Source organism: Drosophila melanogaster, chromosome 3L, assembly GCF_000001215.4.
Source record: "Drosophila melanogaster chromosome 3L".
Taxonomy (NCBI): Eukaryota; Metazoa; Arthropoda; class Insecta; order Diptera; family Drosophilidae; genus Drosophila; species Drosophila melanogaster.
In genome coordinates, this window is record NT_037436.4 from 9,976,372 (window position 1) to 9,989,651 (window position 13,280).

Consider the following 13,280-nt stretch of genomic DNA (forward strand, 5'->3'; position numbering starts at 1 on the left):
CATCCCCTCATCGCCCTGCTGATGATGAGCCCCAAACATAACCATCGTCGTCGTCGTCATCATTGTCTTTGTCACTGTCAACGCGTCTTGCATCTGTCAGTGGCAGCAGAAGCATCCGATCCCCAAACGCCAGTCCCCCAATCTACCCCGCCCACCAAGAAAACCATCCAAAAACCCATCCCATTTCGAAATTCTTGTTCTTTCGTAGGGGTTCGCATCATTTTTAAGCAAACATTTGCCGTAGCTTCAGTTCTGGTCCTTCCTTCTCTTTGGCACTACTGGCTGTTTGTTCGTGTTGTTTCTGCTGCTCCCGTCAAGTGTTTACTACTTTTTGTGTGCTGTTCTGTGTGTTTTTGTTGCTGCCGACTGGCGGTACGTGTTGGCTCACAAGATGTCAACAACTTTGCTTGCCACTCGCTGAAAAACGCCAGCTTTCTTGCAGAGCAGCGCAGGGTACCGCATCTGCTTTTGTTTTTTTTAATGCTGCTTTTTCTAGCCACGTTGATGAAATTAGCAATTTGATTAATTTCCTCCTTTCTATTTTTTTTTCCTTTCCTTAATTTTTAGAACATGAATACAAATAAGAAAAGTATTGTCTTGAAGAAATTCCGATATACATAGGCAAATCAACATTCTCTAAAACATATAATCTTATTTATTTGTTCTATCCATAAGCTTGTTTCATAGCCAGACCACAATTTCAAAGAACTTTTGCATGATGCTTGTAGGATAGTTTAAGTAATAAGTTAATAAGACTTGAATGCCTATTGATCCGCTGTAGAGCAATGTATCTGTGTTTTGTTGCATAGGCGACAGGCGCAGCTGTCAAAATGCTTAGCAATGGCCACGTGGCATCCGTTGGCGTTTCCGCTTGCCATTTCCGTTTCCGCTGGCCGGCTCTCTGGTCATCTCTCTCTCTGACGCAGGCAAGCAAAGGTGATTGATGGCCGCACTCGCACTACTAATTAAGGTTATTTAGCGAGTGCTCCTGGCCGTGGCCATTTTTCATTCCCGACGCGTTCTCGTTTTGTGCGGCTGTGGTCGTTCTACTCCAAGTGTTTATGGCTTCAATTCAATTAAACAACTGGGTCAGTTGTGGTCGCATTGGCACAAGGGCTTCCGCATCCGCATCCGGATCCGCATCCCCGTCGGGATGGCGGGAATCAACTTTCAGCGGCGTAATTAATTCTCCGACTGGGCCATCGGAGGACAAAGACGCATCATAAGTAAGGCGGCGGCAAAACAAGAAATAGAGCTGCCAGCAAATTGCATTTATAATTCATTTACTCGAAATTAAATATTTCTTTAAATGAGCCAACCCCTCGTAAAAGGCGACTCCAGTAAATGAATGGAATGGAAATGCCATTTAACCATCATTCTCACTGTGCATATTGTATATTTAAATATGTAAATCCTTCTTCAATGGCGACGATTGCAAGGACCGTTCTTTTAAATCCTTTAAATCGCAGCCCAATGCATTTATTGCTGTCAATAGTTTTCGGCTGGCTGGATTCAAAGGAATATCGTAGATACTCATTACACATTACATATTTTGCTCCATTTATAAAGTTTTCAAAATCAACTCCGCAATCGGATTCCCAGAATGCACGTGAGCTGCGCCCAAGGAACGATTGCCACAATCGAAAAGTTTTGCATACTGCGCAAACATTTTCTCAGAACTTATTTACAGAAACAAGGAACGAGGATGCTGTGCTGCCACAACATGAAAAGTTATTAACGAGTGCGAATATGTAAGTTCTTGAAACGCTGCTGCAAAGGACACGAACTGTAAAATCTGAATTTTTACTAAGGAAGGGGGCATGTTCATTAAAAGTTGACCCTTATGCCTTCAAGACGTATAAGGTTATTAGGTTTTGTGCTTTTGCAAAAAGAAAAGCGGAGCGGTAAATGGCTGAATGGTGTACCTTTTCAAGGCAATTGTTAAAGTTTTTGGGATTACTGACTAAATTCTTAAAAATACTAATTTGAAACAATAGTTTCATTTAAATTATATATGGATTGGCATTTTTTCTTATTATGTTTGTAGCTTGACTACTTTCGTATTAGTTTCAACTTCACAAGTTACCGCCAAGGAGTTTCTTTTTTGGGGTTCGACTGTCCGCATGCCCCATTGATTTTTCCAATCACTGTCCACTTTGTTTCAATTTATAAGGTTCTTTATCTGGACCGTAGGAGCCACAACTACACCCAATTCGCCATTCTTCCTTTGTTTATGCGATGGCATTTATTTATTTTCCGGTTCCGCCATGTTTTCCTGCATCCCCTGCGGATTTCTTGTTCCATAAAAGATGATTTTTATTGCGGCTCCATCAAGCGAGCGAAAAAAAAAACAACAAAAATCAAAAAAAAAAAAATCGAGCAGCTCGAGCAACACATAATTTTGCAGCAATGAATTGAAAGTTTAAGTTTAATATTTATCTGCCATCGATTTAATTGTCAGGCAAAATATGCCCCTGGGGGAGTCGAGTGCGAAACTTTCCTTGGGGCAGGCAAAAGTTTTTGGCCGGCCAAAGTTGATCAATGAAATTAAAAAGATTTATGATTTTTGGACGACCGAAAGTTGCCGATGAACGAATCCCCATACGAAGGCCCGAAAATCCCGGGTGCGAATCTCAGAAGCCCAGAATCTTTGCAAAACAATCAGCAGCAATGTCCTGCTGGGATGGAAAGTTTCTGCTGTCATCCCAGTTGGGTCCTTCGGATATTATTTTGAATTGCGCTCATTTCGGTTAATGGACGAACCCAGGTTGAGCAATAAAATGGGCGACCAAAATGAAACTTGTTATAATCATCAACGGGTCGAAGCACAAAGCGCATTACTTTCTATTACAATCGAAGGGTCGGTCTACGGTTAAAATAAAAATGGGTGACCGAAATAGAAAAGGAGAAATTATGTTAATTTAAAGTGAAGTCTCAATAACGAGTGTCAAACTCAAGTGTCCGAAAGTGTTTAAATCTGACAAAGGTCCTCCGTACTCAAGCGTCGGGTTCAACAAAGGCCTTAACCCCTTGATGGCCCCGAATATTCAAGAGGTCTGTGCAAATTTCCGACTGCGCCCTCTGACTTGCTACCTGTTTACACTAGATTTCGAGGCCCCAAGTTGGCCAACAAGGACACCATCGCGGCCCACACTTTGGTCCACAATTAAGGCTCGGTCACGCTAATTTCTGCTGCTCAATGCTGTGTCAATGCCGTTGCAGCCACGCCCATAAATAGGGACAACGCCCCCGCCCGGTTTCACGTGCACTTGTTTGTCCGGCTTGAGCCTTTAAATTAAATTTAAGCAGGCCGACGAGGATAAGGGCGTTGCCTCGTGCAAGGCAAAACAAACGGGGGCGGTCTGCCAGATGTTTCTTTAATACACTGTCACTCCCCCTTTTCTTTTTTGGGGCCACATGCTTTCGAAATCCAACCACTCATCCACCCACTGATAGCTGAAAGTGACAAAAAATGAAAAAAAAAAAAAAACAGAAAAAAAAAATGAAAATGGTTCTGGGTCTGAGGTGAAAAAATAAACACGCAACTCTCTCGACGCTGTTGGGTTGAGCACAAAACAAGCAAGACTTCGGTTATCGCTGGTGTCACAGTTAACGTCGAGTACACTGAGAGAAACTTAAAAAAGTGACTACCTAAAAAGAAAACATCTTTTCCATGCATATATACTTAAAATCATTTTCCCAGATTGCTTTCGTTCCACACTTCCGCAGTTAGTTATGATCCTAATCAGCAGTTTCCTATAAAAGTAATACATTACACAACATTTTTCAAAGTGCAGCCATATCTCTACATTCAATCGTTTCGTGAAAACTTAATTTAAGCGATTTTCCACGCTATGAACCTCTAAGATGTATTTGATTCAACCGACTGGATTTACTTACGCAAGCAGATGAGCTGCATAAGTGACATTATCATTGGGCGTTCATCCACTCGATGCGCGATTTTCTCGCTGTGCATGATCTAGGCCCACCTATGCGACATGGCCATGGCCATTACATGACCCGCATCGCATCCCATCAAGCGGCGGGTGTCGTTTGCCTTTTGGCAGCGAGAAAAAAAAACAACACGCCTTGGCAAAATGTAAACAACGTAAATGGAAATGGCGTTGAGCAGGGGGAAAAAATGTCGCATTGAAGCCTTTTTTTCCTTTTTCTTGGTCGCTTCACTTTTATTCAGCTTTTCCGAGTTTTCCACTTCGTACTCGGCTATTCCTTATTCGCGATTGCTCTTGAACTCGATGCCTGCTGTCAAAGGCGTTTGGCGGCGACGTTTGCCAGTCAAATCAAATGCTCGATTTGCGCGAATATTGCTTATACGCCACGTTGCCGGCCGGCGTTGCAACGAGAAATGGCGGAAAAGGAGTGGAAAATCCGCGGCTCTTGCGGGCGAAAAGGGAATTCCCAAACACCGAAATTAGTTGGCAACTTTTGGCGCAAAAGTAATTGGGAAAATCAGTGTGAAACTGATGACTCTATACAGTGGAATAAGCTGCAACACCGAAAATTGGTTTGCGGTTCGTTCTGGGCAGAAAATGTTTACCCGATTTATTGACACTCACCTGTCCGACATGTTCAAAAACTATTTCGGCGGTAAACGCCACGGAATTTCACCTTCTCTGGCAGCAGTTAATTAAAATTTAGTTTTCGATTCGGTTGTATGCTGGGCAAATGTTTAGACCAAATATGAATTGGTAGTTGGTTGTCAATAGGTATTATTGGACCATCGGGTGCAACTTGATTATGCCCAAATATTGTCTAAAATGCATTACCGTTACGAGTTTTCACATCGCGAGTGCTCGCCGTGAGCAGGAGAAATATTTACATTAATTAAAAGATGACAGGCCACATGAGGAAAGTCAAATGTCAACAGGACCGCAAATTAATTTGTAAAAAAAAAAATATATATATTTCAGCATGTGTGCTGTTTAAGGGTATTAATACCCTGTAATCAGCTAAAGCAAGAGTTTGACTAGTCTGGATAAGCTTTCAATTAAAAAAAAATGTAAAAGTCCAAAAGTACCAGCAGAAAATTATCTTAAGCTGCCTACTGCTTTTTGTTGCCTCAAAAGCATTTGAAATTCCTTCAAGACTTGCGTTGATTTGACAAATTTGCAAACTTAAAATTTGTTAATTGACGATGATGGTGATTATGTCATTAAGGCGATCGTCTTAGGTGCACATGAACGATAATCCAATTAAATTTGTCTCAATTCGAATTTCCCTTTAATCATTAAGCTCGTTAACTATTTAAAGTGTGGATAAATGTTTTGAAAATATATGTAATACGATTCTAGCTTAAGAACTCAGCTGGTGGGGGGTATCAATTGTTCGAGTCTCGTGAGGGGATGAAATAATTCCGACTTGTTTTATTTTATTCCTTTTCGCCTTTTGTGTCTGCTTTATGCTAATGCCATGCTGGCTGTTGCCTGTGGACGCTGCCATAAAATGTGCTAATACCCAGGGGAGGGGGTTGCTGGCTAAGAAGGGGGAGAGGGAGATATAGGGGCTGTAGGCGTGGCATGGGGCTGGAAGCTGGCGGCTATCAGGGGGGCGGGGACGCTTTGAGGCCGAAGCAGCGGGCAACAAGCGAGTGTTTGTAACTTTGCATTTAAAAAAGCATTATGCTAAAATCAGCCTACGGCCACAGTCAGCATCCCAAAAGGCAAAGAGGGAAAATCGGGAAAGCGTGGAAAATCGTGGAGGGAGCAGGACGGAGAGAGAGATGATGTGCAATTAGATTTCCGCTAAAGCGGATTTCGCGATATCGCGTGACTTGGGCCGCCCAACAATTCACAGTCAAAATACATAGGAAGAAATTCAATGCACATTGAATTGCCAATATTTAAGTCTTAAAAAACTATTCCTGAAAGAAAAATAATATTGTTTTTTTCAAATGTAGTTTTAGTTTTTTTAGTTTAAGATTCTTTGAGGTAATATTAAGTTTTAATTTGACATAAATTTGAACTGACCAAAGAGCATTTAACTCAAAAAGTAATGTTTTTTTTATAAATTTATTTAATACCCATATAATAATTGTGTAATTTATTTATAAGAGTTTCCATAATTGCCTCATTTTATTTCCAGTGCATAGATGCAGATAGCAAACTAGCAGCAGTAGCGTTGCTTTTGGATTATATTTAAAAATCAGAGCGCAAAATTGTACAAAATGACAACGACAGCTGGTGGGTCGCTCCGAAAGGGGGCGGTGAAATAGGGGCGTGGCATGGGGGAGCGGCTGAAAGGCGGCAGGCAAGCGTAAAATGAAAACAAGTTGCTGGGCACGCATGTAGGACGACGGCTGAAACCAGAATGGCAACAACAATTACAGCGACGACGACAATAGGAAATGACGACATGAATAACAAGAGCTGTGCGACGAGGGGTGGCGCTTTTGGCGAGGGGGTAGGGAACGGGGGATGGGATGGTTTTTGGGGGGGTTAACTGACGGGTGGGGCTGGCTAACAACTAAACACAGCAGGAGGCCCACAGGCGGCATCGCATCCATCGAATGATAACAGGCGCAAATATCAGGGATATTAAAAAAAGTCAAGCTGGGTGCAAATGCCTCACCAAAGGGGGTGGGGGGGGGGGGTATTCGACAAGTTAGAAGCACTGGAAAAAATTGGTTATCATTTAAGGCAAATTATTTCTTTAAGCTATAGGGGTCCAATAGCTTGTAACTAATAACAATGAAATATATTAAAATCTTCTAATTTTAAAACATAGTCTCATTTTAACAACAGTTTAGCACCTAGAGTTTTTGCACTTGGAACACATTGATTTCCAGCATAGAGTTTAATTTTTCTGAGTACAAATGGTGTTAGAGTGTGGGAACCAAAAAAAACAGAAGCAAACACCAAGGCTCCTTTTGTCTTAGCCAAGTGGATGAGCATGTCCTCCTTATTATGCCTTGTTGATGCGCGATAACATTGGGGCGGCAGATTGCGGGGAGAGCCAGGACGGAGGAGCAGGACGACTGGCCGGATCGGGATCAGAGTCAACCGATGGGGGTACAGTAAGCAACACTTTGCGTGACAATGCAAAACAAAGCGCGTGGGAACATAGGAGTGCTGTCGAAGATACTGGCGCCCAACAATGAGCGTAAATTAATGCGGATTCAAGATGAGACTGATGCTGATGCCGCTGGTGTAACTGATGCTGAATCCAGCCATTCACCAGACGGTATTTCCAGCATCGAGGGTGCCGGCAAGTGCTCCTCTTCAGATACGTTGACATGGACATAATGGCGCTCGAGGGCAGGACCTCCCCTTTGCTTTCGCTTTTCAACCAATCACCCACCCACCCAAGAGATTTTTAATGGGCCGGGCCATTGGGTCAAGCGGCAATTTGAATGGCCCGGGGCATAAAGTTTGCCTAATCTGTCTTTCAGATGGATCAAAGATGGACTACGGGTAATGAGGCGGTGTGGGATATCGCTTGAGCGATAACTAGTTTAGGGCTTTAACTTGGCTGATTTGAATTTTTTTTAGATTTACTTTAACTAGCTGGGCAAATCCAACTAAAACGCATAAAACAAAGATTGTAGTTTATGTATAAATTCTATTTGTATCATTTAATAATTAACAATTTTAAATACATATTTATTTACTTAATGGGAAAAAATGATTAAAATCTTAAATTGGTTTCACATTTTCATAAGTCTTTACTTAGTATGGAGCTCAAAGACCCGACGCAAATGAGAAATTTTTATTTATACAAAATGATTGATTTGAATCATTCATCATTCATTCAATTCGTATTTTTTATGAATTTACTGTTTTACGAGCAGAAAGATGATTTCTCTACTTATTTTTAACTCAAAAATTTGGGCGCAAATTACAAATGAGTTCCTGGAATTTTCATTAATTGGTAACGTTAAATGTCCCAATGTTTCCAAATTAGCGCCCTGTTGGCTAATGAAATGTTTGCCAACCTACGTGGCTAGTGGAGGCCATTGCGATCAAAACCATAGGCCCTTATGGAACATTCATAGGCGCTGAATCGTTTATGCTGCCGCAATTAACCCGCAAGTTGCACACGGCGTATGCGTGATGTATGCAGGCGTCAATTGCAGCGCGAAAATTCACTTAGGCACGGTTTAAAACGCAACGGTAAATGGCAACTGGAAACTGAAAGCGGAAAACTGGTAAACTGGTAAAATGTTGAATGGCGAAACCATCTGCGGATGGCAGTTGCCAATTTTGTGGCGGTCGAGCGGTTCAAATGTTAAATGCGATGCATTGCGGGTGCCTTAATTTATGCAACACCAGGTCAGCAGCACATGTTCACAAATGTGTCTATGTGTGGGTGTGTGTGTGTGGCTGTTTGTATGTGTGGGTAAAAATGTATACGTGTGGACTGTGTAAATAACGCATTTCGCGGCAGTCGCCAGCGAGCAATATTTTCGTATGCCATTGCCGAAAGTTTGTAACTGAATTTTATTAGCACAAATTTCATTTGCATTTTATTTGCGTTCCAATTTTTTCGCTCTATTATAAATTGCTGTGAAAATGCCCAACTAAGTCAAAAACTAAAGACAAACAGCACTATTTGGCCAACACAAAAAAAAAGTCGTATGAAAACATTATAAAACACAAGAAATAATGCAATTTCATCTGCTGGTTTCTGTCTTGTTTACCAATTTTTTTCCATAACTTTTTAATGCAGTTTGTGCGGCTCTGATTTAATCTTACTCTTACCCAAAGGGATCGCAGTCTACATATATATGTATATATCTGTTTTGTCACTGTGAAAACGCCAGCTTCAAAACTTTGACAGACCAAACGTCAAAGTTCCGCCGGCGAAAAGGGAATTTTTGAGGGTGGAAGGCATCGTCCTGGCATCGTCCACTGTCCGCAGGAAATTGGCCATGTTGAATACTGTTTCCGAGCAAAGAGGGCATATACAAATTCGCTTTTGCATTGCTCTTTTATAATGCTATAAAGTAGAGCAAATGTTGGGACCGAAATTAAACAGTTCTTGTTGTTAACACAAACGAAAAAGGCCAGCGAACGGCGAGTTCGGGACGTATAATTGAACTTATAATTGGGCAAAGTTTAAATATTGTGCGGTATTTGAAAGTTTCTGGCTCGAAGGCTAAGCGACTGCATAAAAACTTGGTCACTGAAATGGGGCTTAAAGGAAATGTAATAATATTTCACTAAAGTGTTTGAATTGTGCTGGGGACAGATGTTGGTAAACTTGGTTGCGGGCAAAACGTTGCACCAATTTGACACTTGTAAAGTTAATGAAAGAATTCTTTTTCGCCGAAATTTCAACAAAAAGTAGTTTACCTTTGCTGTCATTCGTTCAATTAAGATTTAATTTAAATTTCGTCGCTAAACCGATCATTTTTATTAACACCCTCTTGCCCATTATTAAGGAAATTAAATTCAAATGCTGCCTTTGCCCAGTGAATGTAATCAAATCACTGGTTGCGTTGGTGGGCTATAATTTATAAGGGGTTTTTATGACTGAATCTGGCTTATCCCCCACTTGACTCCATTCGACTTTTGACCAAATCATGGTCGCGTGTTTGAGCAGGAAATTTACGAGTTCCCTGCAAAACGAAACCCCCGTCTAAAGTCATAGAATTTTATGCCCGAGTCATTAATTCGGGCGCTTAAATTAGCAGCTGGTGTGAATTATATGTCGAAAAGTTTGCTCGATAAAATGCCAAGGATTCCCCCACCTGCATACTTATAAATACACTGGGGTACTTATACATACATACATATATGCATGCAAATGGAGGAGGTGAGCAGACCCTCGTGTATGCATATAAATGTGAACTCTTGTCGCGCACCTTTTTTTATTGACGTAATTTTATGCCATTTTCGGATATTGTGCGAGCCAAACTAAGTGGGTTTTTTGCCTTTTAACTAGTGTTGGGCTTATCAAAATTCTATGAAAATTCCAATTGACATTTAACAACTGGTGTTCAGAGTATATTTACATTTAATTTGTATACGATTTTTGATGTTTTCGCTTACGACTTTGTATGCTGAAATGTTCAAGATTGTGGCTTTATTTTACGATTTCTATTTTTTTTTTTTACATTTCCCACTTGACAAGGGCCGGATATTTGGGGGAAAATGTGGCTCGCTGTCGTTTAGCCAGCTAAAGTCATTAAAACTTTTTGACTATTTTAAGCACAGCGCTGAAAAATAAATAAAACTGTCATTTCATGTTGTTTGAGTTTGAGTTTTGGCCGAGGATCATTGGAGGGATTCGCGGACCGCCACCGCCTCTCTCCACCTCTTTTGATACAGGGTGCTTCACTCGAGGGTTTAAGCCTCACTTGATAAGCCACTGCACAGTTGCTTTAATTGCGCGGACAGTCGCGGCTTTTGGCCCTTTTTTGAGGAGTTTTCTATGGGGTTGTCTAAGGGGTATTTCAGGAGGTTTCTCTGCCGAACGAGAGCCATAAAGCCAAAGTTTCAGATTTGAGTTCCGCTCTTAATTGGGTCAAGGGGGACTTGGCCGTGGTTAACGGATAGGGGGGTTTGGGTGGCATGTGCTTTTGACACATAATGAGTTATTTTTTGCCCGATAAATTTCTATGCATCTTACAAAGCTACATAAAAAAGTTTCGGTGTCGGGCAGAGAGGTAAACGAATTAGGTAATCAAAAGACGTAGTATCCCTGCGAAGATCAAAGGCTCTGCGGGACGGGTATCAAAATTATGGCCGCAAGACGTGGTCAGAACAAGAAGAGGAACAAAAACGAGGCGAGCCAAAATCAACCCGACTAATTACGCGCTAATTAATAATTCAAATTATGTTCTGTCCCCGAAGCCCAGAGAATAACATAAACGGAAACAAGACGAATGCCAATAATAAAACTGAAAAGGTTGAGACTACTTTATACCTTTCTAAAGATTATTGGTTTCTATTTTGTTCTACATACATCTTATTCCCATAAAATGAGAATCAAAAGTGTGTGGAACAACTTTGCCAATGGTATAAAATAAATCTTTGTTGCCAATAAAATTAATTCTATCAACAATTAAGAAGATTTTTCGAAACTATCATATAAATCGCTTACAATTCATTAATACTTTTATAGAGCCGAAAATATTATTGTAACCTTTATACAGTTTATTTTATTTAAAATATTCATAGCTTTATAATTTTTATAAATTAAGAAAATGGACTTTATTGTTTTTTATGTCTCAACGAATAATAATAATTATATAAAAATTCAAGAGTATATAACATATGCTCATATAACATATATAATAACATATATAACATTTAGAAAATTTACTAATATATTTAAGTGCTTTATTCTTAAGTACTTTATTCCCTGTTTATCTTGATTAGAAGTGGCGGAAAAAAGGGTCTCATATTTTTTAATTTTCGCTTTCGGGGCTAAATGAAAATGAATTAGTGAAGAAGTTTGATTTGCCGCTCGCCGCCTCCAGCAAGGTTGAGTTCTCCCAAAAATGCTACAATTTATCATCGGAGTAAACTTTGCTTGGCTCCTAATGAATGAATGCAAAATGTTAATGCTGCTGCTGCTGCTGGCAAAGTGAAACTTTTCGCGCTTCGTTATTAATTGAAGTAACAGCCAGAGCTACAAAAGATACAAAGATATGGATACTTTGCTGGCGAAAAAGGGGTTTTGCAAGAACGTCTGGGCTTCATCAATCAGTTTCAGCGTTCATTAGCCCGATGGATTTAATATGCGCGCTGAGTGCAGGTTTTATGATTTATACTGCCCGGCGAAGGAGCTTCGCTTCGCTTTGCCTCGCATCGCATTGTATGGTATCGCTACGTCCAACGCTGCGTATGAGTAATATTAATTATTAAAGCACTCGTTATGCCGCTTCACACAGCGAGCCAGTGGGTCATGTGTAGTCCGACTGACTGCCTTTCTGTACATCTGTCTGTTTGTCTGTCTCTCTGTTTGTGGCACCCCAGTGCATTTGTCTGCCGGAGGAGTCCGTTCCGGATTGGGCCATTTGTTAGCCACTGCCAGTGGCCATTGGCCTGCTTTTTGGCCCGGCCGGGTCTTCATAAAAAGCCATACATGTTCCTGGCCCCGAATAAAATAAAAAAAAAAACAAAAACTGTTTACATTTTTACTCAGCTCCGTTTCAATGCGCATAAATGTTTCTGCCACCGCCACCATTGCCATCACATATATATATTTTTTTGTATATACGAATACTCTATATAGTTATGATATTTTTTTTTTATGTGCCCGCAAATGTGCAGCTCCTCCGGCGAGTTCATTTCGGTTCCCATCCGTGGTAGCACACGAAAAACAAATTAAAGTCGACTTGCCATTGCTTACCTCTTGTTGGTCCCCTCTCTATATCTCTTTCGCCCCATTCTGGTGATCCAGCTTTTTATACTTTTGGCCCAGTTATTGTTGTGCAGTTACAAACGCTCACTGGGGAGCCATTGGGCGCATAAAGAGCACTAAGCTGCTCTTGGCCATGAATTATGTTTTAATTGGGCGCGTATTTGGGCAAGTAAACCCTGGGATGATAATGAAAAGAACGATTTCCGTTATGCCACTCGGGCTGCTTGAAATTATATTTATATTTCATTAGTTTTTTTGTGCCTTAAGCATTTATAATTCTATTCAAAAATAAGTGTTGTTTTTTTGAGTGTGCTCCTGTTATTTGTTTAAGTTTTGCTCTTTCCACACCTCAATGCCTTTAGGCAAAAACGTATCTACCTTTAAAGATTATAAGTAATCTTGAATAAATTTGATGAGAAATTCCGTAGGCATTTCGTACTTTCTCTATCCAGGTGCCTAATGTCAAAGTGACATTATCAGAACACACACATTTCGTTTTGTCTAGCAAAAGTTTGATTTCGCTAAGAGATTTTTATTCCGAGAAAAACTCATACTCGTCTACAATTTTTCAAGTGAATTTAATCTTTATAATAGGCCACACAATTTGACATTGTTTCAACGTCAGCCAACGTCTACCTTTATCCTTGCAACATTTGCCCTTCAATAGTTAGCTGCTGATAAATTTACTTCGAATACGCAAAATTTTTTTTGCTTTGCAATTCGAGTGAATTGAAATTGGAATTTCTTTGTGCTAAGCTCAGACTTTTTCGATTTTTTTCACAAGTAATGGGGGCGTGGCACGTGTACAATTTATGTAGGCAGAAGTCATTCACCTAATGAATGCGCCAAGGTAAAGTGAACAAAATTGGTATTGTAGGTGGATGAATCCGTGGAAAAAAAAGAGCAATGACAGCAGCAGGCGCAAATTCTGAATAAATAATGTAAAAAAA

The 13,280-nt window shown here is 40.5% G+C and overlaps 1 protein-coding gene across 5 annotated transcripts in view; it reads left to right on the top strand.

Annotated features, from left to right (window-relative positions):
- Positions 1-13,280, top strand: part of dpr6 (defective proboscis extension response 6) — a 164,710-nt gene that overhangs the window by 1,721 nt on the left and 149,709 nt on the right. The gene's annotated exons all lie outside the window — the stretch shown is intronic.